Genomic DNA, 14,436 nt, shown 5'->3' on the forward strand with positions numbered 1-14,436 from the left:
GGAAGCACCTGGTGGGTTAGTTGGCCCCCAGGGTCCCTCAGGATTGAAAGGGAATTATTTCTCCAACGTAAAACGTGCCACAGGGCATGTGTGCACACGTCACCTCAGGCCCCGTACCCTCCCTTTACCACTGTGTAAACGCACCCTGTGGCCGTTCTAAGTTGAGAGAGTAAGTCCCCTTGAATCCTAAGGGTCCCTAGGGTCAAACTAGCCTACTAGGTACCTCCAATAAGCGCCACAGAGCTGCCTTGCATAGAGGTGTAAAAAGGGGTGTGGCCTCAGAACACCTGTCTGCAACGCAGCTCCCTGGCGCATACTGGAGATACCTGTTGGGCTAGTTGGCCCTCAGGGACCCTTGGTATTGAAGGGGAATTAATTCCCCAACTTACAACTGGCCAGGGGGCGCGTTTGCAGAGTGCTGAAAGGAGGGGGCGTGGCCTCCGCCGCGATGCCGGTCTTTTATTTATTTTATTTTTTTAAGAAGGAGGGCTGTGTGGTCCCCCTTCTTTTTCTAATTTAGTGGCCCTGGGGACCCCATCCCCCAGGGCCTGCACACTAATTTGTTTTGTTGAAAAAAATACTTTTGGAAGGGGTGCCACATGACCCCCCTCCCAGGGCCTTGATCGGCCCCGGGGTCCCCAACCCCCGGGTCATGGGCTTTTTTTTTTTTTATTCTTTAGAAGGGGGAATGCGTTGCCCCCCTCCTCAGGCCACGTATGGCCCCGGGGACCCCATCCCCCGGGGTCGGCCTTTGTTTTTTATTATTTTAAAAATATATATATTTATAGAAACACCTATGACATGCTGGACAAACTGTATGTACCTATCACCATGACGATTTGCGTGATCTTCATTAAAAGGCGACTATGCATACAATGAATCCACGTGGAATGTATTTACACCACTAGTGATGGTCTGACGTGTCTGACTCCCTACCGTGCCTAATCCCGGCGCCCCCGCCGGTGGGTACTCTACAAGTAGACACCCTTGTCGTTTATTTATACAAACATGGGTAGCTACTGACGGGCACATTTAATACACACGCACACCAAGCCATTCAAAGGGGATTCGACAAAAATTCGACCAAACTATGCAAGAAACCCCCCCGCACGGTTAATAAAACACACATTCACCGCCGGATGTGTAATACTTTTTATTTTACTCCCTGGAAAGGAGATGAACCTCACTTGAGAGTCACAGCGTGCTCCTGGCTGAGCCCAATGCTGTGTTACACCGACCAGTGCCCGCCGAGTGCCACACACCTCTGTGTTGTATTCCACCAGCTAGTGCGTATGCTATGACATGTGCACTGTAACACCACCCCGTGAATATGTCATGCCACACTTGCCTTCGCACTATATTGCCCCATCTAACGTGCCTTCCTCGATGCCTATGTTATAACGCACAGCGCTATGCCATACATATTGCAATCTGGGATCCATATCTTTGTCACTGTGCATATGCGACGTTACACTCCCCAGCACACATTTTATATTATAACTTTAGAGACTAGTTAGGTTACACAACACTGCCCTGTGCATATTACACTCCAAGGCGCATATCGCATAGCACGCGCCTGTGCTATCTTGCGCTCTCCAATGAATCTGTCATTGCACACAATGTATTGCAAATTATATTTCACGCCCGGTTCATCTGATATCACACTTTTTGGTGCATAGTTTATACCATATACTATATCTAGTTTTCATTTTCAATCGCGCTCTCAGGACTATGGTCTATATAACACTGCGTCCACCTACCCTTTTCACGGGCATTACATTTTGCGATGGGGGGTGGAGGGTCAGGGGGTGTTTCTGCCAAGTGAGCCCGGAGTCACAGTCACAAATGTCCTCTTCCTGAATAAAAGTGTGATTATGCTGTATACTTGTTCATATTTTAAGTAGTTCGCACAGACACACATTTTAAAAACAATAAAGTTCCTAATACCCACCTTCTCTGAACAGTTAGCTTGCTGCCCCATCCACCTCCTCCCTATCCTCTATTGTCTGAATCCATGGACTAGCCTACTCCCTCCTGCCATGCATGGTCTGATGTGCTGCCACTGCCCTCCATGTAGCATGATGTACCAGTCCACTCCTCCTGCCCTCCATTGCCTAATGCTATGCCCCATCATTGACCTCCTGCTTAGCCTCTGTGCTTAGCTTGCTGCCCCTATTCTCCTTCCCCCTGCCCTCCGATGTCTTTGTGCATGCCCCTGCTCCATCCTTTTTGCCCACCATGTTCCATGGACCTGCCACTCCTATCTACTGTGAGTGTTCTGTTGAGCTGCCACTCCCCTCCCACCTACCTAACATTGTCAGATGACTGTAACCTGTCCCTGCCACCTCCACCTTGTCTGTCCACATGCCATACCCCTATCCCCTTCCTCCTGTCCTCCATGGTCCATTTTACTGCCACACCCTTCTGCCCTCCCTGGTCTGTTGTGCTGCAACTACTCCTCCGGCCTGCCCCGCACGGTCTGTTGTGAGGTCCCTTCCCCTGAACTCTCTTGTCTGTGCCCAGGTCCTGACCCTCTCTTCTATCCTCCATGGTCCTTTGTGCATGCCCCTGCACCCTCCTTCTTGCCCATCATAGCCATTGTGCTGCCACTAACCCTCCCGCTTGCCATGCATGGTCTTCTGTGCTGCCACAGCTCCTCCCACCTTCCCTGTGTGGTCAGGTAGCTGCCCCTGACCCCCTCCCACCTTTCCTCCATGGTCTGTGTGTATGCCATCATAGTTTTACTGTTGCTCTCCATGGTGTGCCTTGCTTTTAGTGCCCATCCTGCCTGACCTCCATGGTGATCTTGCTACTCCTGCCCTGACCCCTTGCCCACAGCCCTCTGTTTCCATGTGCAGACCCCTATTCCCTCCCCCCTGGCTTGTCTGTTCCATTGTAATGCCCCTGATCCATCCCTCCTGCCATTTATGGTCTGTTATGCTGCAGCTTTCTCTCCTGTCTGTCCATTATGGTCAGCTAGCTACCATTGCCTCTTTCCCCTCTGGTCTCTGTTGTCCATGTGCATGGTCCTTTCCCCTCCCTATTGCTTTCTATGGATTGTTGTGCTGCACTCCCGTCCTGCATGCCCTGTGTGGTATAGTGTGCTGCTGCAAACCCTCATGCCTGCCCTGCAGGGTCAGTTTGGTGCACCTCTCCATGTCCCTCCTATCTTCTGTTATCCAAGTCCATGTCCATACCCCAATTCTTGTTGCCTTCCATGATCCAATGCACAATACTTGCGAACATTTTGAACTTGGTAAGAGGGAGATTTTGAAAAAAAACTGGGGTATTGATTTTCCCCTTTGAGTTACATTGAAAAAGAGGAGATTGTAAACAGGAGACAGATCAAATAATGCTCATTTGAGCTTAAAAACATTGGACGTTTCCTGGCTGAATCAGGTCTGTTGACATGTATGGTTGTACTACCACTGCCTCTTCCTTTTGCCCACAATGGTCTATTACAGTAGTTCCCAAACTTGTTTGACCTGTGGCTCCCTAGACCTATTGGCCATTACCCGCGGCTCCCCACTGTTATTTGTTTTGGAGGGTGGGGGGGATGTAAGCCCGGCCTCGGGAGTACTTGCATTTTTCTCCCTGAAAATAATTGGGATGAAGCTGATAAAGAGATTATAATCATATATGCAGGGTGTTTCGTATTACTAAGGTGGCACCTCTAATAAAATATTTCTAGTAACACTTCTTTGCCCATGCCTTTTTTAGAGTACCCTCTCAAACTTTTTTATATCACCTACAGTGCTAGATAGTACCCCTATGCATGTAGGCCCCGTTGCCAAAGTGTTTCTGCGCCTATAAGAATAGTTGCATGCACTTCCATTTCTACCTATTTCTACACATGTCATACGTGCCAGCACACCTGCCTCTGCAGGGTGACTCACGATTTTGTAAACCACATACAGCTTTATTTTTGCAGTCTCCTCCCTAAAACTGCCTCCAAATCAATGCAAGTAAAATAAATTCCTCAGATGTTTTTTTTTTTAAACCACCCTCTTTCTTGCTTCTAAATGGCATTATGCCGTATATGGTGTTTGACTTCCCGTTGCTCAAGGAGAGAGAAGGTCTGTCTGGAAATGTGTGTGTACTGAAAGAAATGTGTACTGGAAGTACCTATGATTCAAGTACAAATGTCAATGCTTAATAATATTTAGTTTGTCTAATAGACAGGACAACTGTACTTTCCTGATAACATCCATTGGTGTAAAATGTATTTGGAAAAAAACGAAACTATTAACCAGTAACAAAATAAATCATGCATCTTCTACTTACTTTGGGAGAGTTAAAACTTGGGGATCCAGTGAAATATGGAGGTCATCTCCCTCAACATGCCCTCAATTAAGCACTACGTTTACAGCTTTAGGCTTGTCACTTACAAATCATCGACATCATGCGTTTAAGTCTAATTAGTTCAACTGAAGCCAACATACCCTTCAACATTAAATGCAGTAAAGTGCTTGGTGCGCGGCTCCCCTGGCTAGGTTTGGTGGCTCCCCAGGGAGCCACAGCGCACAGTTTGGGAACCACTGGTCTATTATATTGCCACAGCCTCTCTTGCCAGTCCTGTATTGTTGGTTTGTTGCCCTTTCCCCCCTTTCCCCTGCCCTGCATAGTCTGTTGTGCTGCCACGGCCCTTCCTGCCTGCCCAGTGTGGTCAAATTGTTGCATCTGCACCCTCCTACCTGCCTTCAATTTTCAGAGTCCGTGCCCCTGGCCTCTGCCTCTCAACAGTATCCTAATGAACAACTAGATTGCTAACATTCTATATTTATTACAAAAGTGTGGAACGCCTGACGTCATCTTGATGTAATCAAAACTGTAATACCTAGAGCATTTCCTTTAGAAAGTACATATATGAGAGGGTCTTATTTGCATCAAAATTATGGTTAGTGCTCTAAAAAACTAAAATGAGGACATAGTTTCTGAGTATTCAAATAGCTACAAAGCACTTTTAAATTATTTGTTATCTTTATGTTTTTTTATCCAGTTGACCACTTGATTAAATGCTTCACTTAGGGGAGAAGATGTGGTGTTACTTCCAGAGCTGCAGACTTTGCAACTGGGGAACCAGGTTGGAGTTTCTGCTTCAGCTCGACATTCTGTGATTCTGGTCAAATCACTTAATCTCCCCAAATGAATTTGTTCTTGTGTGATGTAATCAATGCTCATGTAAAGCACTCCAATACCTGACAAGTCTGCACTATATAAAACTGCAAAAACCCAAAAAATAAGTGTTTTGCACACTTCTGTCATTGGGCAATACTTGGGCTACATCTGAGTGATATTTGGGCTACATTTGGGCTCTTTTGTCTCTGGTGGCCATCTTGGGAGATTTATTACTACAGTCTCCTCAGTAGGAAATAATTTCAGTTTTTTACTTTGGTTCCATCAAGAAGGCATTCAGATGTGTCACACATTTGCCATAAATTCTGAATGTTAGCACTCTAGGTGCTCATTAGATCACTGTAGTAAAGCTACTGCTCACCAGGGAAGTCTGCTGCTGGTATTCAAAGTGCATGTTTCAGTCTGCATGCCAGAATTCTTTTATGAAATAGAAGAGGATTTGAGAAGTCAAAATGTGCCCTAATGTTTCTTTCTGCAGCACTAATCATAATTTCTATGGCAAAATGAACGCCCTCATTTTGTTCCTTTGTAAATTAAATGTTTTAAGTGTTACCACTTTATTCCAATCAAGATGGCTTCAGGTGTTCCATACTTTTGTCATAAGTAAGACTGTTAGCACTCTAGTTGTTCGTTAGAACACTCTGGGACATTCTGTCATTGGGCTATACTTGGGCTACATCTGGGTGATATTTGTGCTACATTTGGGCTCTTTTGTCTCTGGTGGCCATTTTGGGAGACTTATTTGTTATGAAGTTTCCTAATTTCCTCATTTACTACAGTCTCCTCAGTAGGAAATACTTTCAGTTTTCTACTTTGATTCCATCAAGAAGGTATTCAGATATGTCGCACATTTGCCATAAATTCAGAATGTTAGCACTCTAGTTGCTCATTAGATCACTGTAGTAAAGCTACTGCTCACCAGGGAAGTCTGCTGCTGGTATTGAAAGTGCATGTTTCCGTCTGCATGTCAGAATTTTTTAATGAAATAGAAGAGGATTTGAGAAGTCACTCAAAATGTGCCCTAATTGTTCTTTCTGCAGCACTAATCATACTTTCTATGGGAAAGTGAACCCCCTCATTTTGTTCCTTTTTAAATTAAATGTTTTAAGAGTTACCACTTTATTCCAATCAAGATGGCTTCAGGTGTGCAATACGTTTGTCATAAGTAGGACTGTGGGAAGCTACAGTAGAACACAAAGGAATCAACTGACAGTCTCTGCCCTTGTTGGATGTACATGTTTTACTGAGAATGTCAGACTTCATTCTCACATGACTGAGAAAGATAATGTGAATTTAACATAAAATATGCTCTCAGTTTAGCTTATAGATCACCTTCCAACCCTCTGTGGGAAAATCATGAGAAAATAGTTTTCTCTCAAACATGATTCATGATTGATCTGCGACGGTTACATGGCAACTCCTTACACTGTAACCCTATGGACATGACTACCATCTGTTATCGTAAGTGTCCTCAATGCAATTTTTTTGTGAAACCTAAAATAAACAGACCACTGTCCCAACATCTAAAACCCCCAGAGATTCTGGAAACGTGACCATAAAGCTAATCAGTATTAATTGTCGATCTCTGCCCAAAAACAAGGCCCACATATTTGACCTCCTGCACTCAGAACAGCCCGATGCAGTGTTCTTGACTGAAACTTGGCTTCACTCTGGGTCTGGCCCTGATGTGGCCATTGCCCTTCCTTCGGGCTATGTAGTAGTGAGGTGTGATAGAGCCTTTGGTAGAGGTGGGGGTATTGCAGTAATCTTTAAATCTAGCTATGTGTGCACCCTTGAAGCCCTCTTGTTTCCCATGTGTGAAGCTGCTCTTTTCAAACTGACAGTCACTCCCCAGTGGACATTCTCGGGTATACTGATGTATCGCCCCCGAATAACTACACGAGTTGGCTATCATCACTGGCAGAATTAGATGCCCCTTTCGCTCTAAAGTCGGCCAATTTCACCATTGTGGGGGACCTTAACCTACATTTGGAAAACACGCAAAACAATTTAATCAGCGCTGTTTTGACAGATTTGGAGGCATTGAACATTTTCTTACGTAATCATGGCCCGACCCACCAGGCAGGACACTTTTTGGATCCAATTTTCTCTACCCTTGACTACGCATGCAGCCCGTCTACCCCCTTGGATTGGTCTGAGCATTATGCCATCCGTTTTAGTCTGCAGATTAAGAGATCTGCTCCAGTCCACAGCTCAGACTCGGTCAGCTATTACAGAGCATGGTCAAAATTAGACCTCCCTTGTTTTAATACCTCTCTACTTGCCTCTCGTCCAGACCCTGATCTCCCTCTCTTGCCTTTGAACCTAGCAGTCTCTTAGTGGCTGTCTTCTGCCATAGACCTTCATCTGCCTTTGCGTCGTAAACGCAGCCTAGGCCATCACCCCCCGGCACCATGGTTCACGGATGAGTTAAAACTCATGAAGTCTGAGTGTAAGCATTTGGAACGTATGTGGAGAAAGAGCTACAGCCCTCATTGCAAACTTACCTACAGAGCAGCACTTGGACAGTATCATCTGGCCTGTAGGAAAGCAAAATCCATCTTTGTAATAGACGAGATAAATAACTCTTCTAACCGCCCTCGGGCACTCTTTGCTATGGTCAAAAATCTGGCTGGCTCCAAAGCCTCCCCATATCCACCTTCGCTCGACGAGCCTCGCTGCAATGAGATTGCAGACTTTTTTGCCACCAAAGTAGAAACTATCTACCGTTCCCTTTTGGGACCTCAGCCTCCATTTTCTTCTTTGCAGTCTGTACCATCACTGCCAGTCCCTGTCTCTGCCCACCCTTTGTTACTCAAATGGCCCAGGCTGGATCAACAAACTCTATCTGATTGCTTATCCAAGGTCAAATCCGGTTCCCCTCTGGATCCAGTTCCGATGGATATTTTTCGTCAGCTCTCCCCTGATTCCCTTCTTATTATTCAGGCCCTCTTAAATGCCTCCCTTCGAGAATCTACTGTCCCTGAGGACTGGAAGCGGGCTATGGTGGTCCCTCTTCTTAAAAAGCCTAAAGCGGACCCCAAAATTCTTTCAAACTACCGCCCGATTTCTTTGCAGCCTATGTTCTCCAAGATTCTTGAGAGACATGTTAACACCCATTTGTCGCTGTACATAGAATCGTCCGGTTTTCTCCATCCCTCTCAATCAGGCTTTCATTCGCATTTTTCCACCGAGACCACACTACTAGGGGTGTCCGAGAATCTCCGCTCTCTGCTTGACATTGGAGAATCGGCGGCTCTTATCCTTCTGGATTTAAGTGCTGCGTTCGACACTGTGTTGCATTCCATCCTATTGAACGCCCTCAGGTCTGCAGGGGTAGTGGGTTCAGCCTTGGCCTGGTTGGCCTCCTTTATACAGAATCGCTCCTTTCAGATCTTTTCACAAATTGCCTCATCTTCTATCCACCCATCTGCATATGGAGTTCCCCAGGGGTCCTCACTTAGCCCTCTGCTTTTCAATATCTATATACGTCCTTTGGCGGATATTGTGGAGACCTCTGGCTTAGCTCTTTACTCATATGCAGATGATACCCAGATTATATTTTCACTATCAGCGGGAGAGGAAAGTTCTCCCTCCTCGCTTCAGCTTGGTCTGGGTAAGGTGGCGGAGTGGATGCAGACTAATCTTCTAAAACTAAATGGTGTGAAAACGGGCCCCCAACATTGGCCTACTAAAATGGGTCCTCTTCCCCAGCCAGTGAAGCAGGTGCGGAACCTCGGCGTTATTATGGACGATCTACTCTTGATGCGGCAACAGGTGGTCAGTGTTGCAGCTACCTGTTTTACCATTTTGAGATGGTTACGGAAGATCCTCTGGATGCTCCCGGACTCCACCAAGCGCACAGTAGTTCAGGCCTTAATTACATCTCGCCTAGACTACGGGAATGTACTATACTTGGGGGCAGCCAAGAGATTCTGCGGAAACTGCAGTTAGTCCAGAATTCAGCGGCCCGCCTCCTGTGTAATATTCCCAGGAGGACCTGCGTCTCTCCTTTTCTTCAAGATCTACACTGGCTGCGTATGGAAAATCGCATCAAATACAAGACACTGTGCATAATGTTTAAAATTAAACATCAGACGGCCCCTGCGTACCTGCAATCCCTCATTCGTCCTTACGTTCCTGTCCGTTCTCTCAGATCCTCTTCTCAGGGCAACTTTCATATCCCCCGTTTTAGGCTGTCCAGAAAGAACTTGAAGACCTGGCTCTTTCCTCGCCAATAAATCTTAACCACAGTGATCCCTTTTTCGCCATGTCATCGGCGGCGCCGGGAAACCCCATTGTGGGTAGCTGCACACCTTAGAAATTAATAGAATAATAATAATAATAATATCACAGCAGAAGGCTTTTGGACATGGTAAAATGACCTTAGAACACACCACAATTCCTAAAATGAGTATGGTACCATCAACAAATGATTTATAATGTAACTAAAGTCTTAAAACCTTCTATTAACTGCAATGCTTTTTAATGAGGTGCTATCATGTATATTGGTCCCAAGATGGCTGTCAACACTTCTTGGATGAAGTACTGACAGCCAATCAGATCTCACGATGAGATGTGTGGTTAGGCTCTGCCCAGATATATCTATCTTTTTGACTCTAATTTTCTCAGGAACTACTGAACGGATTTACACCATTTAAGCAAAAGGCACGAGTCTGAACTGAGGACTACCTCTTTGCCAAATTTGGTGTCATTCCGTTCAGCAGTTCGGGCTGTAGCTGCGTCAACAGGTCCTATGGGAAAATGCATGGGGAAAACGCGTTTTGGGACCCCCCTTTTTTCTCGGCCACCGCTTGATGAATCACCGGGAAATTTTTAGGATAGGAGCGAACCGGAGCTGGCCAATAGTTTTGAAAATTTGGCGAAGATTCGTCAATCGAATTCCAAATAGAATGTTGCGGATTTCCTATGGAAAATAGGTCCTAACTATAACTACCTACTGGCGGCCGCCAGTTGGGTAATATATATATATATATATATATGTATATATATATATATATATATATATATGTATATATATATATATATATATATATTCACTGAAAAAACCATGGGTTTCACACACGTTATAGTTAGGACTTAGCATTTAAAAAACCTTAGAAATTCAGTGAAAAAACCATAGGTTTCACACACGTTATAGTTAGGAATTAGCATTTAAAAAACCTTAGAAATTCAGTGAAAAAAACCATAGGTTTCACACATGTTATAGTTAACTGTACATTTTACTCGTAAAAAACCATTGAAATTGCCCCGTTATAGTTAGTTCAGCTAACTATAACTCGCGCGCCCGCAATGCACTGCTGATGACGTCACATATTACATCACTCATGACATGGTCAGTGACATCACTCATGACATCACTGATGACATCTCAAATGACATCACTGATGACATCACTGATGACATCATCCAGTGAATGTGTGTTTTTCTGAAAATTAAATATGTTTTATATATGTATATCTCAAGGTCGATGGAAGAATAAATGGGTATATAAGTGTCTAAATGGATGAATTGTTTTTGAAAAATTGATTGTATTACTGACTGATTAAGTGTATCTTAGTGAATACATGGCTTAGTGAGTAATGTTTAAATATGTAAATATCTGTATCAGTCTCTCACTTTGTGTATAAGTGGCTGCATGGGTTGGTGTGTAGCTACATGAGTGTCTAAATAGGTTATTAGTTGGTTTTTTGAGTATCAGTATGAGTGTGAGTGTCTGGTTCGGTGAGGGGTATTACGTAGTGCATGGGTGCATGAATGAGTGACTCATTGTTTGTATGTGTTGAAGACAGCATGTGTGCAGGACTGTATGGGTGGATGAGTGTATGTATGGGTGTGTTAGTGAGTGAATGACTGTCTCAATAGTGTCTTTATGTGTAACTACATATGTTTTAAACTAGTATATGTGACTATTGGTGTATATATGTGAGTATATGTGAGAGTGAGAGATTGAAAGAGTTCCTGTATGAATAAGTATGTGTTTCTATAAGTGATTGTTTAAAAGACTAAGTATATGTAAGTTTCCGTAGAAGTAAGTGTGGTGGTGTGTGTATAACTGTATATGCAAGTAAATGTATGTTTGATTCTTTATTAGCATGACTAACTATGTGTGTGAGTACCTCTATAGATGAGTGGCATTGTGTAACAGGATGTATACGTGTATGAGTACATATGATGAGTGAGTACATGTATGAGTGACTGTATAGGACTGTTGGTGAATGAGTGGATGTGTATTTGGATCTTAGAATTACTGTATAGGTTGTTGTAACTGGTATTGGTATGTCCATTGTTTTTAAAATTTTAATTTCTATTTTTGATTGTGTGTATCAAAGGTTATATTAGGGGAAGAGGAGGTCTGCCACTCTATCACAAGGATGATGTCATCAGTGATGTCATCAGTGATGTCATTTGAGATGTCATCAGTGATGTCATGAGTGATGTCACTGACCATGTCATGAGTGATGTAATATGTGACGTCATCAGCAGTGCATTGCGGGCGCGCGAGTTATAGTTAGCTGAACTAACTATAACGGGGCAGATCAACAAATCCCCAGCACTCGTATTAATCAAAATTTCAAAGTAGTTGTGACGTGTGAGTCAGAAACAACAATAGCAATAAATTTCTTATGCGAGGTTTAGTCTTCCTTGTTCTTTATTCTCAATGGGACATCCTAGTCACAGCCAACACGTGTTTCGTCGTGTAGGGGCATTAACCCACGACTTCCTCAAGGCTATTTTCTATTCAATATGACCTTTAATATGTGGTTGTAATTCCAGACCACATAGGGTTCAAATCCAAGATTGGAACAGTCAAATTCGTGGTTCCTTAGCCAGTGAAGCGTATGTTTTGCGCTGAGCCAACTTTTCAGTCGGTTTCACGTTGTCTTTTCAATTCCCATCTCAATGTTTTCCGGCGAGCCGAGTGCAGCTGTCCGTGGATGCAGATTTCTCCGAAGTGACGAGTGAGCCCTAGTGAATATACTTCCGGGTCCTCTGCTGATGACGTCAGATATTACATCACTGTATTTAGACACTTATTTACCCATGTCTTCTTCCATTAATCTTTAGCTATACATATATTACAAATATTTATTTTTCAGAAAGACACATATGTCATCAGTGATGTAATATCTGACGTCATCAGCAGAGGATTGCGGTCGCGTGAGTTATAGTTGCCTGCACTAACTAACGGGGCAATTTCAATGGTTTTTTACGAGTAAAATGTCCAGTTAACTATAACATGTGTGAAACCTATGGTTTTTTTCACTGAATTTCTAAGGTTTTTTAAATGCTAATTCCTAACTATAACGTGTGTGAAACCTATGGTTTTTTCACTCAATTTCTAAGGTTTTTTAAATGCTAAGTCCTAACTATAACGTGTGTGAAACCCATGGTTTTTTCAGTGAATTTGCAAGGTTTTTTAAATGCTAATTTTGTTTTTTTTCTTCTATTTTTTTAAACATATTTTTATTTTAATTTTCTATCCTTTTTTAAAGACTATGGTTAAATTTTTAAATTTCTATAATATGTTTTTTTAATATATTTTATAAAATAAACATGTAAAATTTATTAGCAATACATTTTTTCCTTTTTTTAAAATTTTTTTTTAGTACGCGTACCGTAAGCTTACGGTAAGCGTACGGTTTACGCAACGTCCGTAATTTATCTACGCTGTTTGCGTAGAGTTACGCAATTTGCGTAGCCGCGCGTCCTCCGCGTGGGACGCGTACGCGTGTACGCTACACGCGCACGTTACGCGGAAGTGTCGGGTAGTGACTGTTATGCGCATGCGCGCAAGCGCGTGTCTTTTTTACGCGCATGCGCACTTTTGCCGTAAGCGTACCGTAAGCGTACCGTAAGCGTACGGTAGGTCATGTGATCATGAAACACAACTTTTGATTGGTTGAAACTACTTTCAGTTCTAGAACTCTCCTACACCACACCCATTCCCCTCATTTCTGCTTGTGATCCCTTGGGAGAAGGAGCTGGTTTGTCTTTGGGATACGATGGCAGAACAGCAGAGCTCTTCTGAGAGTGAGGCTAGCACTAGCAGCACTGTCTTGAGGCAGAGATCGAGGAAACAAAAGCCCTCTTATGTATGGGATTATTTTACTTTTCCTGAAGGCCAGCAAAAGGTGAATGCACCCTTAGTAACTTGCAGGCTGTGTCAGCGTGTACTTTCTAGAGGTAATCCTGACAGGAAGTATTCCTTTGGGAATCACACCATGAAGAGACACCTCCAGGATGTACACAGAAGGACACATGGTCATCTTTTTGGAGGTAACTCTTCAGAAAGACAAGCAAGTACATCCACAGCAGCTCAGCCTGGACCATCATCTGCAGGGCTGACTCCTTCTTCTGCAGGTCAGGTGAGCCCTTCATCTGTGGGGGGAGCATCTCCTTCTGCTGGCCCTCTGGAAATTAACCCTCGTTTTCTGAGGGTTGATATTCGATGTGCCTCTTGTCATGATCTAATTTATCATAGGGAGACCAGTGTTTCCCTAGTGAACAACAAAATAGATCAGCACACTTGTCACAGAGACTAATTTTTCCATGCTTTCTTTCCTCTGTCCCTGCATGAACACAACGGTTCTTTTAAGAGCCAACCTTATCTTTCATCTTTTTTTTACATATGTTTTTAAAAACTTTTTTTTTTTTTTTTACCGTACACATACGGTGCGCGTACTTTTTTTTTATTTTTAAAAAAAAACACTAAAAATCAATTATCACATTACAAGGTCCTTGAGAGACTACAATTATTATTATTGACTTACCATACTCACTCAAAAAAATATTTATTCATTTGTTTTTTTAAAAAATAGTTTTAAAAATGGTTCTAGTTTTCGAAAATTTTCTATATCAATCTGAAAAAAAAGAAAAAAGTATTAATATTTTTAAAACAATTTATAATACAGTACACATATTTACATTTTTTTCCCAAAAATATTTTTGCCTTATTTTTGCTGTTTTCAGAATATATTGCATTTCACTATAAATTGTGAAAGCAATTGTATTCATCATTTTACAGCGGGCAAAAAAAAATAACAATCACAAAGATTGTAATAAAAAAGCCCAGAATCTCTTTTTACTTAAACTTAACATTATAGAAATGCATAATATTCTAAAAAAATATCATCTAATACCAATAGTTATTTCTTTAAAATACCGTCTGATATGTTTGTTTCAGAAGTATAATCACAATATTATATCTCAAATAACTCCAAAATACATCTGATTCCATTTCCTTTAGGCCAAATAGTAATTTTAATTTTTTTTTGG

This window comes from Triturus cristatus, chromosome 2_1, assembly GCF_964204655.1.
Source record: "Triturus cristatus chromosome 2_1, aTriCri1.1, whole genome shotgun sequence".
In the NCBI taxonomy this organism is placed as follows: Eukaryota; Metazoa; Chordata; class Amphibia; order Caudata; family Salamandridae; genus Triturus; species Triturus cristatus.